Source organism: Gorilla gorilla, chromosome 18, assembly GCF_029281585.2.
Source record: "Gorilla gorilla gorilla isolate KB3781 chromosome 18, NHGRI_mGorGor1-v2.1_pri, whole genome shotgun sequence".
NCBI classification, from domain to species: Eukaryota; Metazoa; Chordata; class Mammalia; order Primates; family Hominidae; genus Gorilla; species Gorilla gorilla.
Window position 1 is genome coordinate 81,094,476 of NC_073242.2, and position 27,914 is coordinate 81,122,389.

Genomic DNA, 27,914 nt, shown 5'->3' on the forward strand with positions numbered 1-27,914 from the left:
AAACCTGCACGTTGTGCACATGTACCCTAAAACTTGAAGTATAACAATAATAATAATAATTAAAAAGAAAAAAAATGAAGTAAAGTAGTATTATATCACTTCCCCAAAGTCACAGAATATGTCTTTTTACTATGGTCCAGTTCTTTCTCTACTGAAATCTACACTATTAATCTTTCTTTGGGGCTCTGGGTTCTTCATGGGCAGTAATTTTATTATTTATCTCTGTATTCCTGCCTGGGACAGCTCCAGGGTCTGAGGAGGCTCTCCACAAATGTGTCCACATGTTTGTTGAAAGAAACACACTGTTAAAATATTGGGGATGATGGTTTTTCTTTTTAAGGGCTACAGTATAATTAATGGAGATCAAAGTGAAACACTACAAAAAAACTGAAATGAAGGGAAAAGCTGTCATCCAGTTTGGTCTTCATCTCGCCTCTCCTACCAGAGTGCTCCACCATCTGGCTGCTACATTTCTTACAAGAGTTATCATCAACCTCTTCTAGATGTTGTTTTTATAATTATCCATGTTAAATATATCAAATCCAGTCACCTGTATCTGGAGAACTTCTCTCATTTCACATCCACATCTCCATTCTTACTGCTGAATTCTTATATGAGACCTTACTTCCCACCCTCCCTCCATTTCTGCCTTCATTTCCTCTCCTTTCCAGACTCATCTTCCTAAAATCTTCCTCTGCTATGTCACTCTCCTACTCATGAACTCACAATGGCTCCCTATTGCTTACCAACCAGTTGACATTGTCTTCTTATCACCCAAACTCCCTAGAAATCTCTTCCTGACCTACTTGATCTTATTTCTCACTCCTCTTGAAGTAAGCCTTCTATCTAAATCAAGAATCTTCCTCTCAATACTCTTATCCTGCCTCTGAGCTTGAAATATTTATGAAGCATCTGACAGATAGTTGGAAAAATAGATATAAGACCAGAGAGAGTAGGAGCTGGCTCTATTCTGAGTGGTGAGTACTTGGGGTCATTGGAGTAGATGAGGTCACCCAGGTCACGTATCTAAACCACAGCTCACAAAGAGGTGGCCTTCGTTCTGAGTTCAATTTTTATTAGGCCCCCCAGATAATTTTAAAAAGAAACATTGAAGTAGTTGGTAATATTTTCAAACATGGCCTTTTATATAAAAAAACACATTTCCAACTTCGTTTGAAAGGGTTTTACATCTGGTCACCTGCGGCCAGTCCCCTCACCTGGCCACAATTAGCTGGACATGGTTTGTATTTGAAGTGAAATCCATGATCATCGAGTTCACACGAAGTCTCCTTTCCCCTTCATCTTCTCTACTTGGAATCTGTGACCCTTTGTGTAAAAGAAGTAGAAGAGAGAAGAAAGGTGGAAAGAGAAGTCAAAGAAAAAGGGGAAGGAAGAGAGAGAAAAGGAGAAAATGGGAATGGAGAAGCACAGAAAGAAGTGAAGAAACCCAAGAAAAGTGGGGTGTACAGGCTTTACTGCAAAGCTCAGAGTCTGAAGGAAGGAATCAGATGCTTAAGCTGGGCCAGGAGTAAAATTCCACCAAAAAAGAAAGAATGATCACATCCAAGATGACATTGAAACACATGGTCAAAGACTGAGAGGCTATGAAATCAGAGCCCATCTGAAATACACACTTCCCATTACCTTTGTCTGTCTCCACCTGTGAAGGCTTCAGGCATGTCAGGCATCAATTTGCATGTAAGTGCCTGCCATTAGCAGTATGCTTTGTCTTTCATTTCTGTACATAACGCTCACTCACTGTCAAAACTAACACCTTCACACCAGGCGTTTCCCTTTGTCCACATGCTGGCCTGCTGTGACCACAGCCAGAAAATCAGATCTGCTTAGATGAGGGTAAAAATCACATCTGCAATGGAAATATTGTCCCCTCCACTATCCACTCAGGTGGCTCATCCAATTATGTCGGTATCTTTCCTTCCCAGGAGGTGACCTTCAGAGCATCATGGCTGCCATAGCCATGTCCACACATACAATGCAATATTTCAAGATGCTCACAGCCTCCAAATCTAGGTTTTCTGTAACACTGCAGGCTGTTTGGAAGTTTCAGAAAAGTGTCAAGAAGGCGAGTGATTTGGACTATAGAATGTACAGGTGCAACAAGGCGATGCTATCAGACAAGCCAAGAGTTAAGACATAAAATAAATCCTGCTTCAAGATAAAGTGGAAGAGTGGCTGGGCTCTCTAACTCGTGTTTCTCAGCACAAGGCCTTCATTAAATAAATCCCGATGAAGTGATGGATTGGATGAGTAGAATTGCAAAGTGGATACGCTGCCTACTGTTGAAGAGATAAACAGAGTTTTCATCACCTATTTTATCCTCTAAATGTTATAGTTCGCCATTTCCGACAACCTCTGACAAGCTCTCTTATTAGCCTAACAGGAAAAATCTTGATAAACAAGTAAATATGGTTAGATCCTTTTGGGCTGTTTGCCTAAAATCTGGATTCTTTGATCCATGCTCACGCTTAGATGGGAGGCACTGACTGTTGTAATCTACATGTAATAGGCATTATGAGATTTAAGAAAAATAGCTCAGCTGCAGTTGAGTCAGTTTAGGACACATCATTATAAAATTCCATTATCGCTGCTACAAGTTGGACTATTTGTCATCACAGAAGAGATGACAAGCTCAGAAATACTACATTTGTTATTATCAGATGATAAATGATATTCCATTAAAGCTGCAATACATCATCAGCAAAACTGCAAAGAAGATATCAAACCTATCAGGACTTGACTTATCATTTAATTTTCAAAAGCTGTCAACTAAAATTCCAAAGGCTAAGCATTTTCATTTTTAAAGTTCATCTTATTTATTTTCCTCATCTGTTAGTCTAATTTCTGTGATATGGCAAAAATAACTGATTATGTGCAATGTATAATTCTCTTCTTTTGATTAGGTAATATATCAGGTGTCACTTAGGTATTAAAAATTAAATGACAGATAATAAAACAAGAGAGTTCCATAAAACACATCTTATTTTGATTTACTCACGTTTTGAAATATAACAGCAAAGGACAGGTCAATATTTGTTAAAGGCACACACATGCGGCAAAAAAGCATATTTACCCATTATTAAGCACTCTTTCATGCCATCTATAGGCGAGCTGAACATGCTTTTCTATTTGGTGTTTATAAAATCTTTTCCCAGATGGACAACTATTCTTTAGTTCAATTCTATAAATCATAATCACATATTTCTTCTATATGTGCAAGTGCTCATATTTTTTCTCTTATTTTCATCACTACCAACATTAAGCACTCAAATGCTGACTGGGACAGGAACAATTCTTATCAATTTTTACTGGCATGAACATAAAGACACAACCTTTCAATTTATGTGTGTCTTGCTCACACCCACAGCCTTGTAGACATATTAGAAAATATTTCTGGACCACCTGAGACTAGCTATAAGAATAGAATCAGCACATTTGGGAGCTGGAGGGCAACTTTGAGATCACCTGAAAGGCTGAGAGAAGGGAAGGAACTTGCCCGAAGTCACACAGTGAGTAAATAAAAATGATTGAAGAAGCCATGATCTTGGAAGCCTATTCTAAATTATTTGCTATAACACCATGCTGATTTTCAGAGTCCTATAAAAAATGTGATGCTTATTACTCAGTTTTTGGCTAAAAGTCTGGCTTATAGTTGGTACTCCTTAAAGATTTTTTAATAAAGTGTTCATACAAATGGATGGATGGACGGATGGATGGATAAGTAGATGGACGGGAATGGATGGATAGATAGATGGATGGATGGGTGGGTGGATGGATGGATGAATGAATAATTGCCTACTTCTCTAATCCACCATATGAAGGTCTCGTTCATGTAAATAAAACCTCCAGAACCTAACCCAATCTCACCTTTTAAAAATATAGAATGTAAGATATTTTCCACAAAGACTGTGCCCATGACCTCTCAGGTCTTGTAGAGCACTCCAAGGTACTCTAAAAAAGAATTTCTTTGCCCAACACTGAGCCAATCACAAGTATATGGCTTCACACCACACAGGGAAGCAAAGGAGCTGGTGCTCAGAGGCACCTTCCACTACTCAGGGATAGTGACACAACCACATGTCCAAATAGGTAAAGCTGCAGTTACATCTCACTGGCCCCGTGAGGCACTGGGGATGCCACACCTCTGTGACACAACAACGTACAGGCAAAAGGAGAAAAAGAAGGGAAATAGAGTGAGTTTCCCAAAAACCAAATGAATTCATCCTCCTCCTCCACTACTTTTTCTTCCTCTTCTTCTTCTTCTTCTTCTTCTTCTTCTTCTTCTTCTTCTTCTTCTTCTTCTTCTTCTTCTTCTTCTTCTTCTTTCTTCTTCTTCTTCTTCTTCTTTCTTCTTCTTCTTCTTCTTTCTTCTTCTTCTTCCTTCTTCTTCTTCTTCTTCTTCTTCTTCTTCTTCTTCTTCTTCTTCTTCTTCTTCTTCTTCTTCTTCCTCTTCTTCCTCTTGTTCTTCTTCTCCTCCTCCTCTTCTTCTTTCTTCTTTCTTTCTTCTTGCTGTTCTTCTCCTTCTTTTCCTCCTCCTCCTGCTCCTTCTCATTCTTTTCTATGGTACAATATACATAATATAAGATTCACTATTTTAACCATTTTTTAAGAATTCAGTAACATTAATTACATTTTCAGTGCTGTGCAACCATTGTCACTATTTTCAAAACATTTCATCATGCCAAGCAGAAATTCTGCACCTATTAAGCATTAACTCCTAATTTCCCCCCTCCCAAGTCCCTGAGAACCTTGAATCTATTTTCTGTCTCTATGAATCTGCCTATTTTATATATTTCATATAGGTGAGATTATATATTCGCTCTTTTGTGAAAAGGACTGTCTTTTTAACTATTAAACTGATATACATTTGTTGCAAATACATGAAGTAATATATTAATTTAGAGTAAGAAATAAATGTCTCAAACTTATCTTTCCAGCCCATCCCTTATCTTCAGATGTAACCTCTGACAAGAGTGGTGTGTGCTCTTCCCTGTGTTTTTCTAGGTTTGGACACCTAAGTTGTATCATGACTTCTAGAACAGGCTCTGGAATCAGACTACCTGAATGTATGATGCTGGGAAAGTTATTTAACCTCTTTAAAACTCAATTTTTGCATTTATAAAATGGCACGGACAACAATACCACTCTCTCAGCATTGTGAGCATGAAAGGAGATAAGGGTTTTATTTTTTTTTTTTAACATTTTTTGTTGTGTTTTTTTTTTGTGAGACGGAGTCTTGCTCTATCATCTAGGTTGGAGTGCTGTGGTGCCATCTCGGGTCACTGCAACCTCCGTCTCCCAGGTTCAAGCGATTCTCCTGCCTCAGCCTCCTGAGCAGCTGGAACTACAGGCACATGCCACTACACCGGCTAATTTTTTGTATTTTTATTTTTAGTAGAGACAAGGTTTCACCATGTTGGCCAGGCTGGTCTCAAACTCCTGACTTCAGGTGATCCATCTGCCTCAGACTCCCAAAGTACTGGGATTACAGGCATGAGCCATCATACCCAGCCAAGATAAGGGGTTTAAAAGCACTTTGCACAGTGCCAGGTAAACACTAATAACTTATCAAATGGTAGCTGTGTATAACATGGAACTTTGGTTTTTAAAAGCAAAAATGTGATCACATTATTCATGTTGTTCTCCATCCTGCTTTTTAAACTCCTCCTTACTGGCACATGTACGCCCACCTCATACTTTCTTAACTGCTGTATAATCTTAAAGCTCTATAGTTTGTTTGCAAATACATCCTTCTGGTATTTTAATTTTATTTTATACAATTACTGGAGCTTGGCATTCTGGAACCAGCAGTGTTCCCAGGTGGGTCAACACAATTTGAGGATTCTAAAAATAATGATAAAAAGGAGATGATGAATCATTTAATGAATTTCAACTGTGTTCCAAGTATTGTGTTGGTGACTTTATAAGTCTTGTTCCTGGCCCTCACCACACTGTTCTGCCTCCGTGGAAATGATCTCAAAGGTGAAGGGCCCTGTCTCCTGCCTGCAAGCTGGTGGATGCTTCTGGCACTTGGAGAATTCCACCATCCAACAGCCTTTCACTGGGCCGTGAACCAGTCCTCAGTGGAACTCATCAGTCTTAGTTTGCTTTGTGTGTGTGTGTGTGTGTGTGTGTGTGTGTGTGTGTGTGTGTGTGTGTGTGTGTGTGTGAAGTTTTGGTCCTGGTCCAAGGAGTGGAGAGGAGAGGGTGGTGGAAGATGGCCAGTGAACAGGAATTTGAGAAATGTGAGTGAAGAGATACTCAGTGGGGAAACGGTGGGGTCAGGACCTCCTGAAGATGTGTTTCAGAGAAAGATAGGAGATCACTTTTTTCTTTCACTAGTTTACCTTCTAGTTTCAACGGGGAAGCTGAGAAGCAGGGTCTTTTCTTATTAAATGAGTGAGATCTTACCCAGAAGGGTAGGCGAAAGACAGGCAAGCTTTAAAGCCTACTGCTGTATTCCCAAGCTCCTGTGTGGAAAAAATAAAGGGTCCCTGTTAAGAGGAAAGTTCAGGCTATAGTTCCCCAGTACTCTTGCCAGGAAGCTGCTCATGTTGAATGCAAAGAAGTTGGAGCAATCGCCATCCAATAGCCCACAGGGTCCCAAGGCGGCCCTGTCTAGCAAGGGAGAGAAAAAGCGCATCTACCATACCATACCATGAAGGTGCGGCAGCGAGGATGGAGTTCCTACCCCATTGTCCTACCGCCCCCAAAGAGCAGGTTGTTAGGCTCTTAGGTCAGCTGAGTATGAGGGTCCTTACTATAGTTAAGAATGGTTTTACCTTCTGGGACTGGGCTGTCCACACAGAAATAACTTGCTGGTCCTTATAAAAAATAGACATAGACAAAAAACAATTACCCTCTTACTTTTTAAATATTAGATATTGAATTTAGATATTATATTATTTATATGAATATCAGTTTTGAATTTTTATGTTGAAACATAGTATTATTATTTAGTATTATACTTAGTACTATTATGATCACTATATATTAATTAATAATTAATATATAGTAATATTAGTACTATATTACACAGCATATATTATTATATACTACTATTTATTATAATATAAGATATAAAAATATCATTATAAATAGTTATAGTAATTATTTATAATACCAATTTATTATATACTAATCCTAGTATTATATAGTATAATTAATTAATACATATTAAAACACAGTAACTATATATTAATTAATATATAGTAATTATAATAATTAATATCTTAATATCAAATACCTATTAATATCTAAATTCAAACTCCTGACATATAGTTTAGTTGCATCAGTCAGCTTTATATTTAAAGTTTCCAAGCTTCTTCTACTTCTGATGAAAGTCTGGTGAACAAAGATACTCTTCATATACAGGAACATTTTCCGGGAATAGCTCAGGCCCAGGAAAAAAAAATTTCCCAGAGGCCGCTTGTCAAGAGTTAGTTTTTTAATTGCCTGGGGCTCCATTTATCCTCTTATCTTCTAAAAATTCTTCCCAATTTTCCCAGCCATATTTAAGTCCCACTAACTCCATGAAATCTTCCCACATCTTCTCCAATCCACGGATTTCTTCTTTTGATTAATTCTCACAAATGCCATATTCTAGGCAACATTGTTGGAGCATTTACCGTTTCTCTATTAATATTAGTTTTGCTGGACTGTAAGTGCAGCAAAAACAGTGACGGTTTATGATTTTCTGTCGACATCCATTACACGACCTAGAATCATCTCGAGTGTATACACAGGACTCAGTAAATATTTGTGGGTTCTAATCTCAAGTCAATAAGAACAACAAAAATCCCTACTTGTAAAAAAAAATGCCCATTTTTTTCTTTATCTTTCTTAACCCAATAATGAAATCCTTGGGAAAATATTTTTACATAGGAATCTTAATCTTGCCTTGTCAGTTTGAGAAAAGGATATTCTTTATTTGGTGTGTCACTGGATTTGTGACAGTTCTTATGACCCATGACGAAATGAGATAGGTTAGTAAACATTTACGAGTTTTTCTATGGTCTCTAAACAGAGCCCTTTGAAAAGAGCAAACTCAGATTCTGGCAAACTTTAGATAACTTCAGACAGAGAGAGAAAAGCTCTGTCCAAAGCAGTATTTACCAAATTTAGTTGGAGTTATTTGTAAAAGAAAAGGTTTTGATGGACACAGAAGGCTTGAGAAATCATGATTAAACAAAGTTATTTGTGTTTCTTCATCACAAAATTTCTCAGTACTTTTAATATGCTAATAACTTCTAAGAAGGAAAGCATTTCCAAAACTTAATGAAATCCTCTTCACCTGAGCCCTCTCCATGGAGTGTCTATGGGTCGATTATTTTGCGAGTCATTTGTTTTTACCTCTGCTCACTCATCTGTCACTCACTTGGTACACAGCCCTCCATAGAGGCCTTTTGACTAAGCACAAGGGTGCCCTGATTTCCATCAAGACACAAGTCATGCTAGTTCCCATCCACTCCATCCCCATCCCCTATTTTTGTAGAATCCTCTTTTGTAATAATGACAGTGTGTTTAGGAGACCTTTGTTTAGCTAGAGTATTTTTTTTTACTAAGCTTATTTTGCAAATTAATATTTTTCTTTCTTCTTTTTTTTTTTTTTAAACAGACGTGGTCTTACTCTGTCACCCAGGCTGCAGTGCAGTAGCATGATCATAGCTCACTGCAGCTTCAAACACCTGGGCTTGAGCGATCCTCCCACCTCAGCGTCCCAAGTAGCTGGGACTACAGGCATGTGCCACCGTGGGTGGCTCTGTAGGTTGATTTTTTGATGGCATAGCAAATCCTATTTCTCAATTGTCATGATGGTATTTATGTGTAGTAAATATGTCAATATGAAGTTATTATACAATAATCCATCCAGTTGGCATATAAGACATGTGTTCAGGCCTGCCAAAAATGTAACTGCTGCTCTCAGAACCAGCTGCCCAAGTACAGAATGGGGAAAAGGGGTGATTAGGAGTTGACAACAAAACAGTAAAAGCCTACAGTTCTCCACTGAGTTTAAGGTAAATTTGTGCCACTATGATATTACTAAAAACAAATACAAATGATGATTCGAGGCTAAATTAACATGTTTGTATGTAGAAATTAAAGTACTTTTGCAGATCACTCAGGTACCAAGCAAGAGGAGGGACTGCCCACTCTATGCTGGTCAGACCACTGATGCAGAGTTCTGTAATCAATTATGAGTCCTATATTCTAAGAAGCCAAGTGACAATTGTCAAAGTATAAAGAGGAAAATGAGGGCAATCAAAAGGCAGTTGCACAAGGAGCATTAGATCTGGTACAATGTGGACATTTGTAAGGCTGTCAAGGGAGCTGCCTTCGGATCTCAGTGCTAAGTACAAAGTCAGAGGGTAGATGTTACAGACAGACAGCTTCTGACTGCACACAGGAAGATATGGTCAGAGGCATAAAAAAAAGAAGGTATGGCCTCTCACATTCCTAAACATCTCATCATGAAGGATATTTAAACAACTCCTTGGCCTCTACATTTGAAAGTAGATTTAATCATAAGGTAAAGATGGAACCAAGGCCACTAGCAATGTATTTAATGTAAAACTCTTTGCAGCTCCTCTAGCAAAGGCAGATGTGCCAAAAATGTTCGCCCAGGCCCTGTTCTGGCAGGGTGGGAAATGTGTACTTGGTTCCCCCACCTCCTGTGTGCCCTGGATCAAAGGAACTTGCTCCAAGGTTCTGTCCCAGCTCTGAGGTCTTTTAACAAATATATGATAGACTCCTACCAGCTTGTCATGAGGTCACCTAGTCATGACCTCGAGGAAGTCCCATCTTGTCTCTGAGCCCTGATTTACAACTCTGTGAACCGAAGACATTGAATTAGATGAGCCTAAGATTCCCTCCTGTTCTGACATTTTGTGATTTTATAGACATGCATGAAGCAGAGCAGGAGAAGACCTTAGAAACCCACTTACTTTAGCTAAAACAATTTAGCTTTAAGAATCCTCCACTGAAAAATATACCATTTTCATCCATTCTCAGTTCAAAGCAACAGAGTACAGATTAGGGTTTTTTTGTAGTAAACAGGGATTCAAGGAAATAAAACATATTCGGGAAGTTTTATTTTACTTTATTTTTATTTTTTTGGTTTGTTTTTTGAGACAGGGTCTCACTCTCTTGCCCAGGCTGGAGTGCAGTGGTGCCATCACAGCTTACTGCAGCCTCAACTTTCTGGGCTCAAGTGATCCTCCCACCTCAGCCTCCAAAGTAACTGTGACTACAGGCTTGGCCCTCCATGCCTGGCTAATTTTTGTAATTTTTTTTCTTTTTGGAGATAGGGTTTCGTCATATTGCCCAGGCTGGTGGTTGAGCTCCAAAGCGCAAGTGTTCTGCCCACCTCAGCCTCCAAAAGTGCTGTGATTACAGGCATGAGCCACCACACTCTGCCTCAGAAAAGTTTTACAAAGCAAGATGGGAAAGATGGGTCAGGGGCCTGGAGAGCAGGATATGAGCTCTTTGAGGAACAAAGGATTTGGGAATGGGAGGGGGGCTTGGAGGGAGAACATTTCCCAGTCAGTCCCAGCAAGGATCGGAGTCCACCAAACATAACCCAAAGGAAGTGAATAGAAGAAGCGGCATTCCAAAGCCATTTCTGGGCTGCCTCTTAACCACAGCAGGAAGCCTTCTCTGATAACCATTCCTCCTCTGGCTGAGTGCCATTGTGTGATGTCTCTGTTGCTGACACTGTTTCAATTTCCCTAGCTGGACTAGACTGTCACTTGTGACCAGTTCCTACTCTCTACAACTCTTGGATGTGATGGGGAAGGCAAACCTGGAGTTTGGAGTTCCAAAAGATACATGGTGAGCTGGATTTTCTCTACCATCCACCTCAACAAACAAACCCTAGTCTTCACACCCACCCCCTGTAGCTGAGCTGAATGGGTCCTGCCCATTCTCAGGGACTTACCCAGGAGCTAACATGTCCATAACTCCCACCTGTAGATCCTGATGGGTCTACCCAGGCCTGAGCTCAGGGCTAGCTGGAAATGGGAGCCAGTATCCTTCCATGAGCAGCACTCTACCAATTTAGGAAAAGAGTTGCTGGAAGATGGATCAAGGTTTGCTGGCCCCTTAGGTCCCCTTGCAGTGGTTTCTTAAAGGGTTCCAAGTGGGTTTGGGCCTACCTATCCACAGCAATACCTCATGTGTGACACTCTTCATTGGCCCTTTTCCTTTCCTATCATGTGAGACTCCCTAACAGTGTTCCCTGGAATCAGCTTCCAAATAAATTACCTGTTCGCAAGTCCCCATCAAGGGGGCTACTTTTAGGACCACAGGCTAGATGCCCGTTAAACTCCACAAAGGCCATTTTGGATCCTGCTGGATGCAGCTATATTGCTAAGTCCCGTTTCATGGGACTTACAAGGGAAAACAATGGCAGGGCCCCAGTGGAAGTTGCTGTGAAAACTATAGCCCTGGGCACCATGTTCATCCCCCCACCCCCATCCCATGCATTCATCTCTGTCTTCTTTTTCAAATTTGATTTTAAATATTTACAGCATCATACATCTTCCCCCACCAGATATTACTAACGAACTGTTATTGTCTGCAAAATCTCCCAGATGAGTGATGGCCAACTTAAAAAGAGCATCAATGTTTTATTCGTAAAATAGAAGCTGGAAACAGAAAATGCTTATGCGCTTTTAGGCCTTTGATCATTATTATTATTGATACTTCAGTACAAAGAAGGCACTTGGGCAATTAGCAAAATCAAACAGAACTGAAGATTCTATATAGCAGCAATAAAAATTATATAAATATGTAAATGCTTACAAATGTTTAAATCAATAAGTAGGGCACATTTCAAGAAAATGTAAATGTTCAACCTGTACATTTCAAGAAAAATGTGGAATGCGAAATGCCTTTTCTGAGGGTGAATATCTCAATGGCAAAGAAGAAACTCCAGATACTGCACTATCCTGCCAGAGAGAGGGCTGTGCCACTGTGAATTTGTATTTCTGGATTGCAATGAAATTTCAGAGACCCTCATGGCCATTAACATCAGCCTTCTGGAGTTGACTTGCATTCTGTCCCCATCTGCCCTGCCTTTCTTCTCTTACTGCTTGTTCACAATGTGAACCCCAGATGGAGGTTCCTCTTCTGATTCTGACAGGCAGCCTGGTTTAGCAGACAGCAGAGGGTGCTGGATTCTGGGAGCCACAGAAATTAGAGTGCAAATCTTAGCTGGCCTTTCCAGCTGTGTGACTTGGAGCACACTAGTTAGTCTCTCTGAATCTCAGTTTCTTTATCTTTTAGGTAGAGATAGGAATACCAACCTAATGCAGACCACATGCTTAGTGTGGTGACTGGTGCCTCGTAAGTGCTCAGTATGAGTGGCTATTCCCTGCCCAGCATACAGTAAATGAGCACAATTTCTACAGACTCTGCAGGCTCTGCTTATGGGAGGACCTGCATTTTTAAATGGTTTGTCTTTGCCCAGTGAATCTGTGATCCCAGGTATCCCAGCCTAGATGAGATCACGGCATTCAAGTAAGCTAGAAAATTCTCATCACCACAGATTTAAGGCTTTTACTGGGAATAGTTTCCTTCTAGGTTGATAGGCAGTGGCTGAGAGCCCATGCCCACCACTCAGCCTCCTTGAAGTGGCAGCCAGCACAACTTCTCCAGATGTCATTTTGCTAAGTAGGAATTCAGGAGGATGAAGACCGTACTGGGAAAATGAAGCAATGGAGAAATACTAGAGGGTGGGAATCAAACACTTGGGTTCCCCTCCCAGACCCACCACTCATGGCTATGTGACCTTAGGATATAATAAGATAGCCAGGGTCTCTAAAGAGTGAACCTGGCGTCTAAAAGTCCTGGTCTAGAAATTCGGCTTTACTACATCGTTATCTGTGTGTCTTAGGGAAAAAGGCCTATCCTTTCTTGGCCTCAGTTTCCTCATCTGTAAAAGTTCAAAATGCCTGGTATATGGAGAGCGCCCCGGGCAGCAGCAGACTCATAGAAGTGTTCATAGCCATTATTGCTCGAGTCTTGTTTCCTCATCTGTATGATAGGATGGTCATCTCTTGCCCTGCCTACCTCAGAGGCCTCCAGAGAAACTCTTCATAGGCTAGCTCTTCACAGGATGAAATCATCTGCAGCCTCAAATGATGATTGATGTTCTTACTGTTTCTGCAGCAGATTCTGGATTACCACTTGAAAGATCATGCTTCAAATTAGCACTCACCAATAACAATAATGAAAGAACACACATATGTGATTTCATTTAACTGTGTCCTAGTTGAGGTCATTGACCAAGTTATGGAAACCAATCATCTTCTGCCCTCATGACAAGTTCATACCTCTCTATTCTTCCATTTTGCTGCAATTTTCTGAAACAAGAGGCCCAGTCCTCTCCAGAGGGAAGAATCTTCAGCTAGACCTTGGGAACAGTAAAGCAGAAATACAGGCATCCTGGGAAATGGTCAGCTTTCTGCTGGGATGGGGTAGGAAAGGAAGGTGGTGATATTCCCAGTGCTACTGTGCCCTTCCTTCCGGGTTAGGCTGATTATAAAGCAGCTAGATTCAGTCACCAAGCTTAACAGTGTGGGTGACAGAATAATTTAATATCTTCTCCAGGAGGGCTAAGTAAGCCCCAGCATAGACTTTTCACAATCACTGTGCAGACAGAGCCTGAATGCCCCTAGCTGTTGAGCATGTCATGGGACACAAGAGGTTGGCTATTTGCTAGATGCTCTCAGCAACTAAGAAATTTCCACCCTTCTCTGATTTTTTCTAGGTCTACCTTGAGACTGAGTCACTTGTCTCTGTGTCCCCTAAAACAGAGCACAGTATGTGGCACATATGCATAAAACAAGTGTTTGTTGGTTGAAGAAATAAATTCATGTACTGGTGGGGGATGAGTATGGCAGAAAGGATGAATGGATTGATGACTCCTAGGCAGAAAGCAACAAAAATAAAAAAAGAATATACTGAAATGTCTTGGAATGTAGTCTAGAGGCAGTGCTCCTGGATTGCAGATCATGTACTAAGCTAACTGCAAGGAACCCTGCAGTATTTGGCTTCACAAGAGGACCAATTCTATCGAAGCTCCAGCAACCAGGATATAAATGCTGCCATGCCCCCTCTGGTCCATCTATGTGCCAAGAATCTGAGGCAGAATGAGACGTTGGGAGTAGGATGAGGGGCACAGGATGCATTGCTGACTATCACTTTCCAGCCCCAAGCACCAGGCTCCTTCTCTTCTGCCCTCCTGTCCTTACTGCTGCACAAGTGACTCACCTGTATTGGACCTCCAGGGCAAGGCAGAAGTCATAGAAGCCCACTCTGTCACAAAGATAGAAAATTGAAATAATAAATGGGGGCTTTGAAGGGAGAACATAAAGAGGATGAGAAGAATTGTAGCCTCCACATGACTTCCCTGTTCCAGCTGTACCTCCAAGGAGCCCCAGGACCCACTTCCTCTTTCCACTATTCTCACCAGGCTTTGGCTCAGTCAATTCCCATTTGCAGCAAAGGATGCTTGAGTACCACAAGGCACAGTGTTCCCCTTTTAATCTGTGTAATTCTCAGGGTTCAAAGCAATCTTTAACAAGCTAGCTATTGGTGCTCTTTTCTCCTTGGAGAGAAAATAAGTAAATCTCATAAAGATATTTGCCTTCTAAACACCTGATCTACTCCTTTCTCTGGAAGTATTTAACCAAAACCTATTATATGTCTTCTCCTTTCTCAGCGAGCTGGATAAATGGACTTTGCTAAGGACCTGGATGCCAGGAGAGAGAATTATGGAGGTGACGATTAGCATGCTTCCTCATCCATGAGGCACTCTGTGCCTCCAAGTGATGGGTAACAGACATCTAGATCTCCACAGTGGGTTGGGAAATCAAAGGTTCTCAACCATCACCACCACATACCCCAGTGAACCAGCTACCCTGGTAACTAGATACAAATTCTGTCACAGTCCCTTTGGGGTTTAATTTTCATGGGTCTCTGGTTACAAATCATCAAAATTTGAAGCAGTGGCAGTGCACATACAGTTAATTGAGTCATTTTTTCCCAGGATGTCAGCTTTTGTTACTATTTCTATTCTGAAACACTGACTCACACTGTTAATTTAAACTGTGTGTATAACCGTGGAGATTTCATTACCTTTGGCATTCTTTTTTTTTCTGTCCTAGAAAATCTAATTTCAGAAAAGAGAGAAGGTAAAAGTCACTTCCATACCCTGCACTCAAATCTTTCATATACACAAAAGTTTCCATTGGTCTACTGGAAGAAATCCCCACTGGTGCCATTTTCTACTTTATTGCCTAATGAAATAAGAAAGGTGTGGCTCTGAGAGATGCCAGCCGATGTGCCATTCCTGCCAAACGAGATAGAAGAGCCAACTCTGCAGCAACCTTAACTCTGAGCTGTGGCTTACCAGTCCATAAGAGAAGAAAGTTGAACCAGGTGATCTCTAAGGAAATTTCCTGCTTGGACATTCCAGAAAAATCACCCCATGGTAGCCTTTTCCTGAGTGTGCGTCACAGAATACTGGTCTAGTCCTTCATTGGGCCATTCAAAAGGTATTTACTGAACACCTCTTTTGGCACCATGGGGTGTCTAGACGCTTGTAAACTGCAATGGTCAAGAGCATGATTCTGGTGTCAGAGGTTTATGTCTGAGCCCTGGCTTCACATCACTTACTAGCTGCATGAACCTGGACAAGTTCTGTGCCTCAATTTTCTTATCTACAAAATACAGTAATCATCATATCTGCCTCATAGGGTTATTGCAAATATGAATGAGTTAGCTCATTTATTATAAATATGAAAGAGTCACGTGTCAAACTACTTAGAACTATGCCTGGCCTGTAATAGGTGTTGTTTTTTGTTGTTGTTATAACACTGGTGAGCAAAAGCCAATGCAGTCACTCTCTTCATAGAGCTTACAGTCTTATATGGGAGACAGATATTTATCACACATTCATTCAAACAAAGATAAAATTGCAATTATGGCAAGTTTTATACATGTATATTTTGCTATAAGAGCTTATACTATGGATATTTTGACCCAGGGAGGGAAGGTTTCCCTAAGCTTGAGCTTAGATGCAGAGAATAATACAGGAGTTACTTCAAGGAATGGAGGGTGTATTTTAAATATGGGCAATATTGAAAAAAAATAAAAGAATAAAAGGAAAGGCATTTCAGGCAGAAGAATCAGCTTGTTTAAAGGCCTGTGGAAGAAGGAAGCAGGTGCAATGTCCTGATGTGGATTCTCTGTCCTCCTGGGTACCTAGGTACCTGCTGGTATTGCATGTCCCTGACTCTGTGAATGTGGATGTGGACATGTGACTTTTTCTGCCCAATGCAGTGGGAACATACATGTGTGTGTATGCACACCATGCCTGCATGGAAGCCTCAAGAGCTAGCGTGCAATTGGCTGTGCTTTCTTCTAGTGCACACACACTCCTGCAGGGTGCCACTGCTAATACATACTGGATACGTACTGTGAGCAATAAATGAGCCTTAGTGCTTTTAAGATGCTGTAATTTGGGGGTTGCTTGTTGCTGCAGCTTAACCTATCATACCCTGATTCATAGAGAAGGTAAATAAAACTGGCAATAAGAAAGTAAAGAGGATGAAGACGTAAGGTAAGATAGGACAGTGTTTAGGGTCAATAGTCAAGAACTTTGTTTGTCAAGTTAAGGAGAGGTGATGCCATCCTAAGAGCAAAGGCAAGTTACTGAAGGATCTGAAATGTGGAGAAATGATGGGAAAAAGGGCAAAGAGTAAGGAAGCAGGAATAAATAGACCTGGGGAGTCAACTGCATGGCCCAGGCAAGAGACCATGATAGTTTTGCTATAGCGGTGGTAGCAGACAGGAAGTAGTGGATATCTTTGAGATCTATTTGGGAGGTTGGAATTGATGGGACTTTGGTGATGGACTGACTAAGAGCAGTGAAACAGGAGGAGGCTTCCATATTGCTGGCTTGTCCAACTGGACAAATGATGGGGCCACTTACTGAAATGGCTTATAATAAAAGAGGAGCCAAAAGCAGGGTTTCAATTAGAAAACTTTCTTGTGTCCAAGAACAGTTTCTAGCAGAAGGCTTATACCAACATTAATTCATCAGCAAGAAAAAAGTTAACTCTAACTGACAGTGCAGGTATTTCTAAAAATAATTCCAAGTACTCTATCATGCAAGCAAAGAATGTGCTTCATAAAAAATATTTCTCCCCCAACGACCCAAAGGAAAACATCCAGAAAAAATATTATTCCTGTCATTTTTGTAGAGGGGGGGATTTTTCCTCATGATATATTATGATAAATATATCATGCCTATTAAGAGTCCAAAAAGGGAAGTAAAATTTGTTTGTTCTATTTGACTTTATTGAAAGTAGTAGAATCAACACGAAACTTTCAGTCAGAGGAGCCTGTGTTTGAACCCAAGATTTTCCACGTATTAGCTGGGTGAACTTGGGTCAATTATGACATTTCTATACATCCCAATTCACTCATCTGTACTACTAATACAGAGAATTAATGTCCATATCTCAGCTGATTTTATCAGATAGGATAGTATATATGACTCGCTGAGTACCTATGTCCTTAGGATACAGAGGCACTCATTAAATGTTAACCTCTTACTGGAGGGATTATGTGATAGAGTTATTAACAGGGGGTTTGTAATAGAGGTGTGAGACCTGGATAAGACCATTCACTTCTCTTTCCCTATGAAGATCTTGTTCAAAGAATTCTAAATAGAAGATACAGTAGCTAATTGGGATTATGACTTCTGCTTCAATTCCTTCATATAGAGGTTAAAGCTGGGTTGAACCACATTGCTTAAGCCAAAAAACTAAAGTAGGGCTCTGGCTTTCTGCTTTTGCTTTGAATCTGAGGTGGCTAGTAGTCACAGACAGCAGAGAGGAATAGGAAGAGAGAGAGGGTGGCCAGTCCTGATTGGGAGGCTGGCTCTTTCCAGATGTTCCTGCTTTGTGCAGACAGAGCATGCAAGAGGAAAGTTGTATTTCCCTTTGATCCCTTGCCTAAGTGAGTCTGTTACCAGTAACACACAGGCCACTAACATTAATAAGATCTACTGGTTAATCTAATAGCTACTATGATTGTGAAATGCCATTGAGCATAAATAATTTTTCTCAAATCCCTGAGGTAACTGTAATATAAAATGAAAATATCAGGGATTTCTACTGGTGAACACAATCACATGTACCATTAGTACCATTGCAGTTTGTTATGTACATTCATAATAGAAGATTACAATTCTAATAGGTAGAAGTTAGCAGAGGTATTTTTTTCCTCATCCAAGTTTATTCCCGTACCCTACTGGGATTCTACCCAGGTACTTACCCGCTTCCCCACCCCACCACAGTGTTCAGTGCCTGCAGAAGACTTTTTTTTTCTTTTTTTCTTTTTTTTTTTGAGACGGAGTCTCACTCTGTCACCCAGGCTGGAGTGCAGTGGTACCATCTTGGCTCACTGCAGCCTCTGCCTCCCGGGTTCAAGGGATTCTCCTGACTCAGCCTCCCGAGTAGCTGGGATTACAGGCACCCACCACTATAACCAGCTAATTTTTTGTATTTTTAGTTGAGACGGGGTTTCACCATGTTGGCCAGGCTGGTCTTGAACTCCTGACCTCGTGATTCACCCGCCTCAGCCTCCCAAAGTGCTGGTATTACAGGTGTGAGCCACTGCGCCCGGCCCATTTTTTTAATGTAATAGTTTTATTCAGGTGTAATTAACATACCACACAATTCATCCATTTAAAGTATATAACTCAGAGGTTTTAGTGCCTTTCAGAGAGGTGTGCAACTGTCACCACGATTTTAGAACAGCTTTATCATCCCCAAATGAAACCCCATACCTGTAGTAGTCACTTCCTCCCCACTTTCACCCAGACCTAGGCAACAACTAATCTACTCTACAATTTTGCTATTCTGGACATTTTATATAAATAAAATCATACAGGCTGGGCACGGTGGCTCACACCTGTAATCCCAGCACTTTGGGAGGCTGAGGTGGGCAAATCGCTGGAGGTCATGAGTTTGAGACCAGCCTGGCCAACATGGTGAAACCCTGTCTCTACTAAAATACAAAAATTAGCCAGGCATGGTGGCAGGCACCTGTAATCCCAGCTACTCAGGAGGCTGAGGCAGGAGAATCACTTGAACCTGCGAGGTGGAGCTAAGATGGCGCCATTGCACTCCAGCCTGGGTGACAGTGAGACACCATCTCAAAAAAAAAAAAAAAAATTGTACAATATGTGGTCTTCTATAACTGGCTTTTTACACATAGCGTGTTTTCAGGCTTCATTCATGTTGTAGCATATATGAGTACTTCATTTCTCTTTTTTTGCTGAATAATATTCTGTTATATAAATACAACAATGTGGTTTATTCATTCGTCAGTTGCTAGACATCTGAGATGTTTCTGGTTTTGGCTATTATGAATAATGCTGTTATAAATATTTGTGTACAAGTTTTTGTGTGGACATAAGTTTCTCTTGGGTCTGTATCTAAGAGTGGGATTTCTGGATCATGTGGTAACTCCATGTTTAACTTTTGAACAGTCATTCAAATATTTAAAGTGACTGTACCATTAGTTATTCAAATATTCAAATAAAGTGACTGCGCCATTTTACATTTCCACCAGCAGTATATGAGAGCTTCAATTCTCCACAACTAATCTAAGATTTGTTTTACCTATCTTTTTATTATAGCCGTCTTAGTGGGTGTGAAGTGATATCTTATTATGGTTTTGAAGAGCATTTCTCTGATAACTAATGATCCTGCACATCTTTTTATGCACTTATTGGCCATTTGTTTGTCTTCTTTGGAGAAGTATACATTCAAGTTCTTTGCCCATTCTTAAATTGGACTGTCTTTTTATTATGGACTTGTGTATGTTCTGTATATATTCTAACATAATTTTTTTATCAGATATTTGATTTTCAACTATTCTCCCATTCTGTGGATGTCTTTTCATTTTTGATAGTGTGCTTCAAAGAGCAGGATTTAATTTTGATGAGGTCTAATGTATCTATTTTCTCTTTTGTTCCTTGTGCTTTTAATACCATAGCTAAGAAAGCTTTGCCTAATCACAGATCATGAAGATTTACTGCTATATTTTCTTCTAGTAGTTTTATAATTTTCACTCTTATGTTTAGATATTGAGTTACTTTGGGTATATAGTATGAGTAAGGGTCGAACTTTATTCTTTTATCTGTGAATATCCAGTTTTCCCAGCACCTTTCCCTGAAAATACTGTTTTTCCCCATTAAGTTATCTTGGTACCCTGATCAAAAATCAATTGACTATAAATGTAAAGGTTTACTTCTTTATTTAAGACTTTGTTTTTTTCTAGCTTTATTGAAGTTTGATTGACAAATAAAATTGTATGTATTTAAGGTATCCAATACAATATTTTGATATATGTATACATTATGTAATGAATATAAAAATCAAGCTAATTAGGATACCCACCATCCCACAATCTCACATATTTTTATAGTAATCTCATTATTTTTATAGTAAGAACACTTAAGATCTACTCTCTTATCAAATGTCCAGTGTACAATAGGTATATATTAATTATAGTCATCATGGTGTGCATTAGGTATCTAGAACTTTTTCATCTTGTAACTGAAAATTTGTACCCTTTGAACAGCATTTCCTCATTTCTCCCACTCCTTTGCCCTTGATAACTATCATTCTACTCCCTTCCTATGGGCTCATTTAAAAAAAAATTCAACATATAAGTGAGATCATGCAGTGTCTTTCTGTGTCTGGCTTATTTCATTTACCATAACGTCCTCCAGCTTCATCATGTTGCAAATGGCAAGGTTTCCTTCGTTTTCAAGACTGAGTAATATACCACATTTTCTTTATCTGTTTTTGCAATGAGAGATACCTAGGTTGCTTCCATATTGTAGTTATTGTGAATAAAACTGTAATGAACATGGAAGTGCAAATGCCTCTTTGACATACTGATTTCCGTTCCTTTGGGTATATACCCAGACACAAATAAATTATTGCTGGATCATACGGTATTCTATTTTTAGTTTTCTGAGAATCCTCCATCCTGTTTTCCATGATGGCTGTACTAATTTACATTTCCACCAACAGTACGTAAGGGCTCCTTTTTCTTTTCATCGTAACCAACACATTACCTTTTGACTTTCTGATAATAGTCATCCTAACAGATATGAGATGATGTCTCAGTGAGATTTTACTTTGCATTTCCCTGATGATTAGTGATGTTGAGCACCTTTTCATATACCTACTAGTCATTTGCATGTCTGCTTAGGAAAAATGTCTCTCCATGTTCTTTCTCATTTTTAAATTGAGTTATCTGGAATTTTGCTGTTTAATTGCTTGAATCTCTTATATATTTTGGATATTAACTCTTATTGGATATACAGTTTGTAATCCATTTTCATCCATTACACAGGTTACCTTTTCATTTTGTTTATTGTTTTCTTGGCTGTGCAGAAACTTTTTAATTTCATGTAGTCTCTCTTGTTTTTGTTTCCTGTGATTTTTGTGTCATATCCAAAAAATATCATTGCCAAGACCAATATCAAGGAGATTTGCCCCGTGTTTTCTTCTAAGAGTCTTACATTTAAGTCTTTAATTTATTTTGAGTTGAATTTTGTTTATGATGTCAGATAATGGTCCAATTTCATTCTTCTGCATGTGGATGTCTAGTTTTCCCAACAACATTCATTGAACAGACTATCCCTTTCCCACTGTGTGTTCTCGGTGCTTTCTCAAAGATTAATTGACTATATATGCCTGGGTTTATTTTTAGGTTCTCTATTTTGTTCTATTGATCTATGTGTCCATTTTTATGCCAGTATCATACTGTTTTGATTACCATAGGTTTGTAATATAATTTGAAATCATTATGTGTGATGACTCCAGCTTTGTTCTTTATGCACAAGATTGCTTTAGCTATTCAGGGTCTTTGTGGTTCGATACAAATTTTAGAATCTTTTGTATTTTTTCTATTTCTGTAAACAGGGATTGCATTGAATCCATAGACCACTTCAGGTAGCATGGACATTTTGACAATATCAATTCTTCAAATCCATGAACACAGAATATCTTTCCATTTATTTGTGTCTTCTTCAACTTCCTGCATCAATGTTTTATAGTTTCCAGTGCATAGATTTTTCACTTGTTAAATTTATTATTTTATTCTTTTTGATGCTATCATAAATGGGATTGTTTTCTTAGTTTCTTTTTCAGATCTTTGTCTTGTTCCTGATCTTAGAGAAGTTTTCAGGTTTTCACTGTTGACTATGATGTTGGCTGTGGCCTTGTCACATATAGCCTTTATTATGTTGGTGTTCACTCCTTCTATACCTAAATTATTGGGAGTTTTTACATATGTAGGTTGAACCATCCTTGTATCCCAGGAATAGATCCCACTTGATCATGGAATGTGATCCTTTTAATATGCTGTTGAATACGGTTTGCTACTATTTTGATTAGGATGTTTTGCATCTATGCTCATCAGGGATATTGGCCTATAATTTTTTTTGCAGTGCCCCCGTTTAGATTTGTTGTTAGGGAAATGCTAGCCTGATAACATAAATTTGAAAATATTCCCTCCTCTTCAATTTTTTTGGAAGAATTTGAGAAGAATTGGTAGTAGTTCTTGTTCAAATGTTTGGTTGAATTTATCAGGAAGACATCTGGTCCTGAGATTTTCTTTGTTGGGAGATTTTTGATTATTGATTCAATTTTCTTACTCATTATTGATCTGTTCAAATATTCTGTTTCTTCATGCTTCTGTCTCTGTAGGTTGTATGTTTCTAGAAATTTATTCATTTCTTCTAGCTTATTCGATTTGATGGCATATAACTGTTCATAGTAATCTCTTATTATCCATTGCATTTCTGTGGTATCAGTTGTAATATCTCCTCTTTTCTTTATAATTTTATTTATTTGAGTCTTTCTTTTTTCTTGGTAAGTTAAATAAAATCTTGTTGGTTTTGTTCATATTTTCAAAAACACAACTCTTAGTTTCATTGATCTTTTCTATTGTTTTTCTATTTTCTATTCCATTTATTTCTGCTCTGATCTTGTTATTTACTTCATTCTTATCTAGTTCTTTGGGGTTTAAAGTTAGATTTTAAAAAAATATTCCTTTATTCTTAATGTATGCATTTGTTGCTACAAACTTCTTTTTTGAACTGCTTTTTCTGCCTCTTATGTTTTGGTAAGTTGTGTTTCCATTTTTGTTTCTCTCAAGATAGTTTTAAATTCCCTTTTGGTTTCTTCTTTGACCCATTGGTTGTTTGAGAGCATGTTGTTTGATATCCACATATTTGTTAATTTTTCAGTTTTCCTCCTGTTATTGATTTATAGCTTCTTACTACTTTGGTCAGAAAAGATACTTGATATGATTTCAATATTCTTAATTTTTTGAGACTTATCTTGTGGCTTACATGTGATAGATCCTGGAGAATGTTCCCAGTATACTTGAGAAGAATGTATATTCTGTTTCTGGTGGTTGTCATGTGTGTATGTCTGCTAGGGCCATTTGGCCTAAAGTGCCATTCAAATCTAATACTTCCTTATTGATTTGCTGTCTGGATGATCCACCCATCATTGAAACTGGGATATTGAAGTCTCCTACTGTTATTGTATTGCTATTTATTTATCCCTTTATATCCGTTAATATTTGCTTTATGTAGTTATATGTTCCCATGTTTGGTACACATACATGCATAATTATTATATCATCCTGATAAATTGACCTCTTTATTATTGTTATATAATGACCTTCTTTTGTCTCCTTTTACAGTTTTTACTTAAATACTATTTTGTCTGATATAGGTATCCCACTCTCTGTTTCCATTGGCATAGATATAATTTTCCATCCCTTCACTTTCAGCCTATTGTGTCCTTAAAGCTGCAGTAAGTTGCTGAGACAGCTTATATTTGGGCCTTGTTTTTCTTATCTACTTAGCCTTTTTATATCTTTTGATTAGAGAATTTAATCCATTTATATTTAAAGTAGTTGTTGATAGTTAAAGACTTACTATTCTAATTTTGTTCATTGTTTTCTGGCTATTTTGTAGTTTCTTCATTTCTTTCTTCTTCTTTTACTATATTCTTTTGTAATTTGATGATTTTCATGTCACAGTATGCTTTTTTTCCATTATGTTTTATGTATCTACTATAGGTTTATGATTTATGGCTATCATAAGGCTTACATAAAACATCTAACAGTTATAACAGTCTATTTTATGCTTAAAACAAGCTAACTTTGATCATATACAAAACTCTATACTTTTACTTCCCTTTCCACATTTTATGCTTTTGATGTCATAAATTTCACATTTCTAAATTGTGTATTCATTAACAAATTATTGTAACTATAGGTTTTTTAAAATAATATTGTCCTTTCACTTTTTATTTTTTGATACAAGGTCTCAGTCTGTCTCCTGGGCTGGAGTGCAGTGGCACAATCATAGCTCACTGCAGCCTCAAACTCCTGTGCTCAGCCACCCATCCTTTAACTTTTATACTAGTTTAAAAGCAATTTACATACTGGTATTACAGTATTAGAGTATTCTGATTTTGACTACATACATACCTTTACCAGTGAGTTTTATATTTTCTTATGTATTCATATTACTAATTGGTATACTTTCAGTTCAGCTTGAAGAACTCCCTTTTAGTGTTTCGGGTCTAGTGGTGATAAACCCTCTGAGATATTGTCTGTGAAAGTTTTAATTTCTCCTTCATTTCTGACATCTTTTCTGGGTAAAGCATTCATCCTTGACAGGTTTTTTTTTTCTCTTTCAGCACTTTGAATATATCATCCAACTCCCTCTTGGCCTGCAAGGTTTGTACTGACAAATCTGACGCTAGCCTGTTGGAGAGTTCCTTGCATGTGACAAGCCTCTTTGCTCTTACTGTTTTCAAAATTAATTGTTTTTTGTTTTTTGATAGTGTGATTATAATGTGTTCTCTTTACAGTTAACCTGTTTAGAAATCTTTAAGCTTCATATAACTAAATGTATATATTTCATCCCCAAATTAGAAAAGTTTTGTCATCATTTTTTCAAATAAATGTCTGCTTCTTTCTCTTTCTCTTTTCCATCTAGAACTCACATAATATATATTAGTTCTTTTTATGGTATTCCATTATCCTATAGACTATTTTTTTATTCTTCTTTGTTCTTTTTAATTTTTTTTCCCCTCTGACTGGATAATTTTAAGTGAACTGTCTTCAACTTCACAGATTCCTTTTTTGTAGCTTGATCAAGCCTGCTCTTTATGCTATTTATTGCATTTTTTATTTTATTCATTGTATTCTTCTGCTCCAGTATTTCTGTTAAGTCCTTTTTGCTTTATAACTTCTATCTCTTTGTTGAACTTATAATTTTGTTCATGTAGTTTCTTTATTTCCTTCAGTTTTTTATAAAAACTATTATTTTTAAGTCTTTATTAGGCTATTTGCAGATCTCCCTTTCTTTGGGGTCAGCCACTGATTATTGCATTCCTTTTGTGATGCCATGGTTCCTTGATTTTTTTCATGTTTCTATTTTTTTTTTTTTTTTGATGGAGTCTCACTCTTGTCACCCAGGCTGGGGTGCAGTGTCATGATCTTGGCTCACTGCAACCTCCTCTTCCCAGGTTCAAGAGCTTCTCCTACCTCAGCCTCCCAAGTAGCTGGGATTACAGGAGCCCACCACCATGCCCAGCTAATTTTTGTATTTTTAGTAGAGACGGGGTTTCACCATGTCGGGCAGGCTGGTCTTGAACTCCTGACCTCAGGTGATCCACCCACGTCAGTCTCCCAAAGTGCTGGGATTACAGGTGTGAGCCACTGCACCCGGCCACTTTTTTTCATAATTCTTAAAGTCTTGTATTGCTGTATGCTCATTTAAAGAAGCAGTCATCTCCTCCAGTCTCTATTGACTAGGTTTTAGAAGAGAAACAACTTCCTCAGCCAATCTGGCTAGGAATTCTTAGGTTCTCTAAGATATTTTCTATGGATGCACATGCTTCACACTTCTCCTCTTTTGGATGGTAGTTCTTAAGATTGTATTCCTTTTCTTGATGCTAAAAGATCATGCCAGGGTCTAAGAGTCTCCTGTTTGTTTTTCCTAAAGAAGTGTCCTGAAATGCTCAATTTTGTATGCATTCTCCAAATCCCACAGAGTCAATCTGGCTGCCTGTATGTGTCCACAAGATATCTGAAAAAGCTCACACTTGGCATCTGCAGGAGTGCATGCAGGGGGCTGGCCACAGGGGGAAGGCGTGTGTGAGACACATAGAGCATTGGGAATCTTTGTGGGTCAGTTGGTGGGGTTGGCCGACTAGACATTCCAAGAGACTGGTGAGCAAGCTCCCTGATGGAGTCTGGGATCCACTGCCGTTTGTTGACTTCTGAGCCCTGGTTGCATTGAGAACCTGCCTCTCTTCCCTATTGCTAACCTCTCTCAATCACTCAGCCATGCCAATCCCCTCAGTATTCTGAGTGGGGCAAGAAATAAATGGGCCTTTGGGCACAGTGTCCTGCGGAACTGAGGAAGCTAGATGCTTACTCACTGCACTCTAACTTTCCTCCCCAGGAAAAACTGCAGGCCAAGGGGGTGTCTCTTAACACTGATCTGTGCAGCCTTGGGAGAGGTGATACAGATAAAGTAAAACTGTTTTTCTTATGCTCTTTAATATATCTATTCTTGGAGTTTTTTGCTTCAATAGTGTGCTAAACTTCTCCACTGGACTCCTATACTCCCACAAATGTGCTCTTTTTCATGAATGGGGTTGTCAAAAATCTTTCTATACGAAGATAACAGAGAAAACTTATATTTCACCATTTTGCTGACGTTCTTCCACTTAAAGAAGCCAATTTTATCCTCACAACAGTCTTATGAGGTAAGCACCATTATTTTTCTCATTTTCCAGAGAAGAAACCTGGTTCAGACATGGTAAGTTATTTGTTAAATATCAAATACCCAGAAAGAGGTGAAGCTGGAATTAGAACCTATGCATGTGTCGCTACAAGCCCTGTGCAGCTTGAGATTCAGCAATAGCCTTGATTCTGGCCATTCAGCCAATCAATAGACTTAGGCTTGATTTCTTTCAGAACCGAGTTCTTCCATATGATATACAGGTAGAGGAGTTCGGCCTATCAATATTTCAAGGTACTTAATATCCTAGAAATATTCAAATGTTGTTGACAACTTGAAACGTGTTTAAGCATGTTTCAGTGGGGAACTAAAACCTCATAAGAGCATTACTTTCTCATTGCCAACCTCAGTGTTAGCCCTTAACTGCATTTAGCTGTCCAGTGCCAATAGACATAAAAGCTCAAAAAAATTTCAGCAGCAGAAACCTCCCTCTTCCCCAGGTGCCTACCCTCAGGTTAATGGAAAACAAATTTTTAAACTGGCACTTTCAAGGACTTCTCTGCTTGATTTGCTATTTGAAAAATCAAAATATTGTAAACTTTCAAAGGTTGCTTTTCTGATGACAAGCACAGAGATTAATGGATTTTTTTTTTTACTTTTTTTGTTGTTGTTTGAGATCTAAAGGGTATTTTACATCCCTGAGAAATTCCAAGTTGCCCTCCAAGCTCTTATCTGACATCTAACCAATCTTTGAGTTTGACTAGGCTTATCCAGGATCTAACTATAGATTGTTCATTGTCAGAGGAAATATTTTTGCCCCCAGAAGTATATATGTATGTCTCTCAGAGGATGCTAGAGCATAAATGATCAATCAGAGAGAACTGTGTGCTCATTCACAAATGCCAGTGCGTACTTTTTCTCTGGCTGACTGCCAGGTTTCTCTCAAAGTTAAAGAAGAAAGGAAAGTTATAAGTTCTTACCTTACGTGGAGCGTGGCTAAACAGGGGTCATAAAAATATAC

The 27,914-nt window shown here is 38.8% G+C and overlaps 2 long non-coding RNA genes across 2 annotated transcripts in view; both read right to left on the minus strand.

The window, feature by feature from the left end:
* Window positions 1-3,467: 3,467 nt before the first annotated feature.
* Window positions 3,468-6,872, minus strand: LOC134757464 (uncharacterized). The gene is made up of 3 exons (XR_010131455.1): window positions 6,801-6,872; window positions 6,430-6,488; window positions 3,468-4,576 (listed from the first exon to the last, which is right to left on the minus strand). It is a non-coding gene; the product is annotated as an uncharacterized lncRNA (long non-coding RNA).
* A 7,419-nt stretch (window positions 6,873-14,291) lies between these two features.
* The window catches only part of LINC02911 (long intergenic non-protein coding RNA 2911), a 43,655-nt gene continuing 30,032 nt past the window's right edge, over window positions 14,292-27,914 (minus strand). Inside the window, exon 4 of the long non-coding RNA XR_010131456.1 lies at window positions 14,292-14,337. This is a non-coding gene — a long non-coding RNA (long intergenic non-protein coding RNA 2911). The remainder of the gene's footprint in view (window positions 14,338-27,914) is intronic.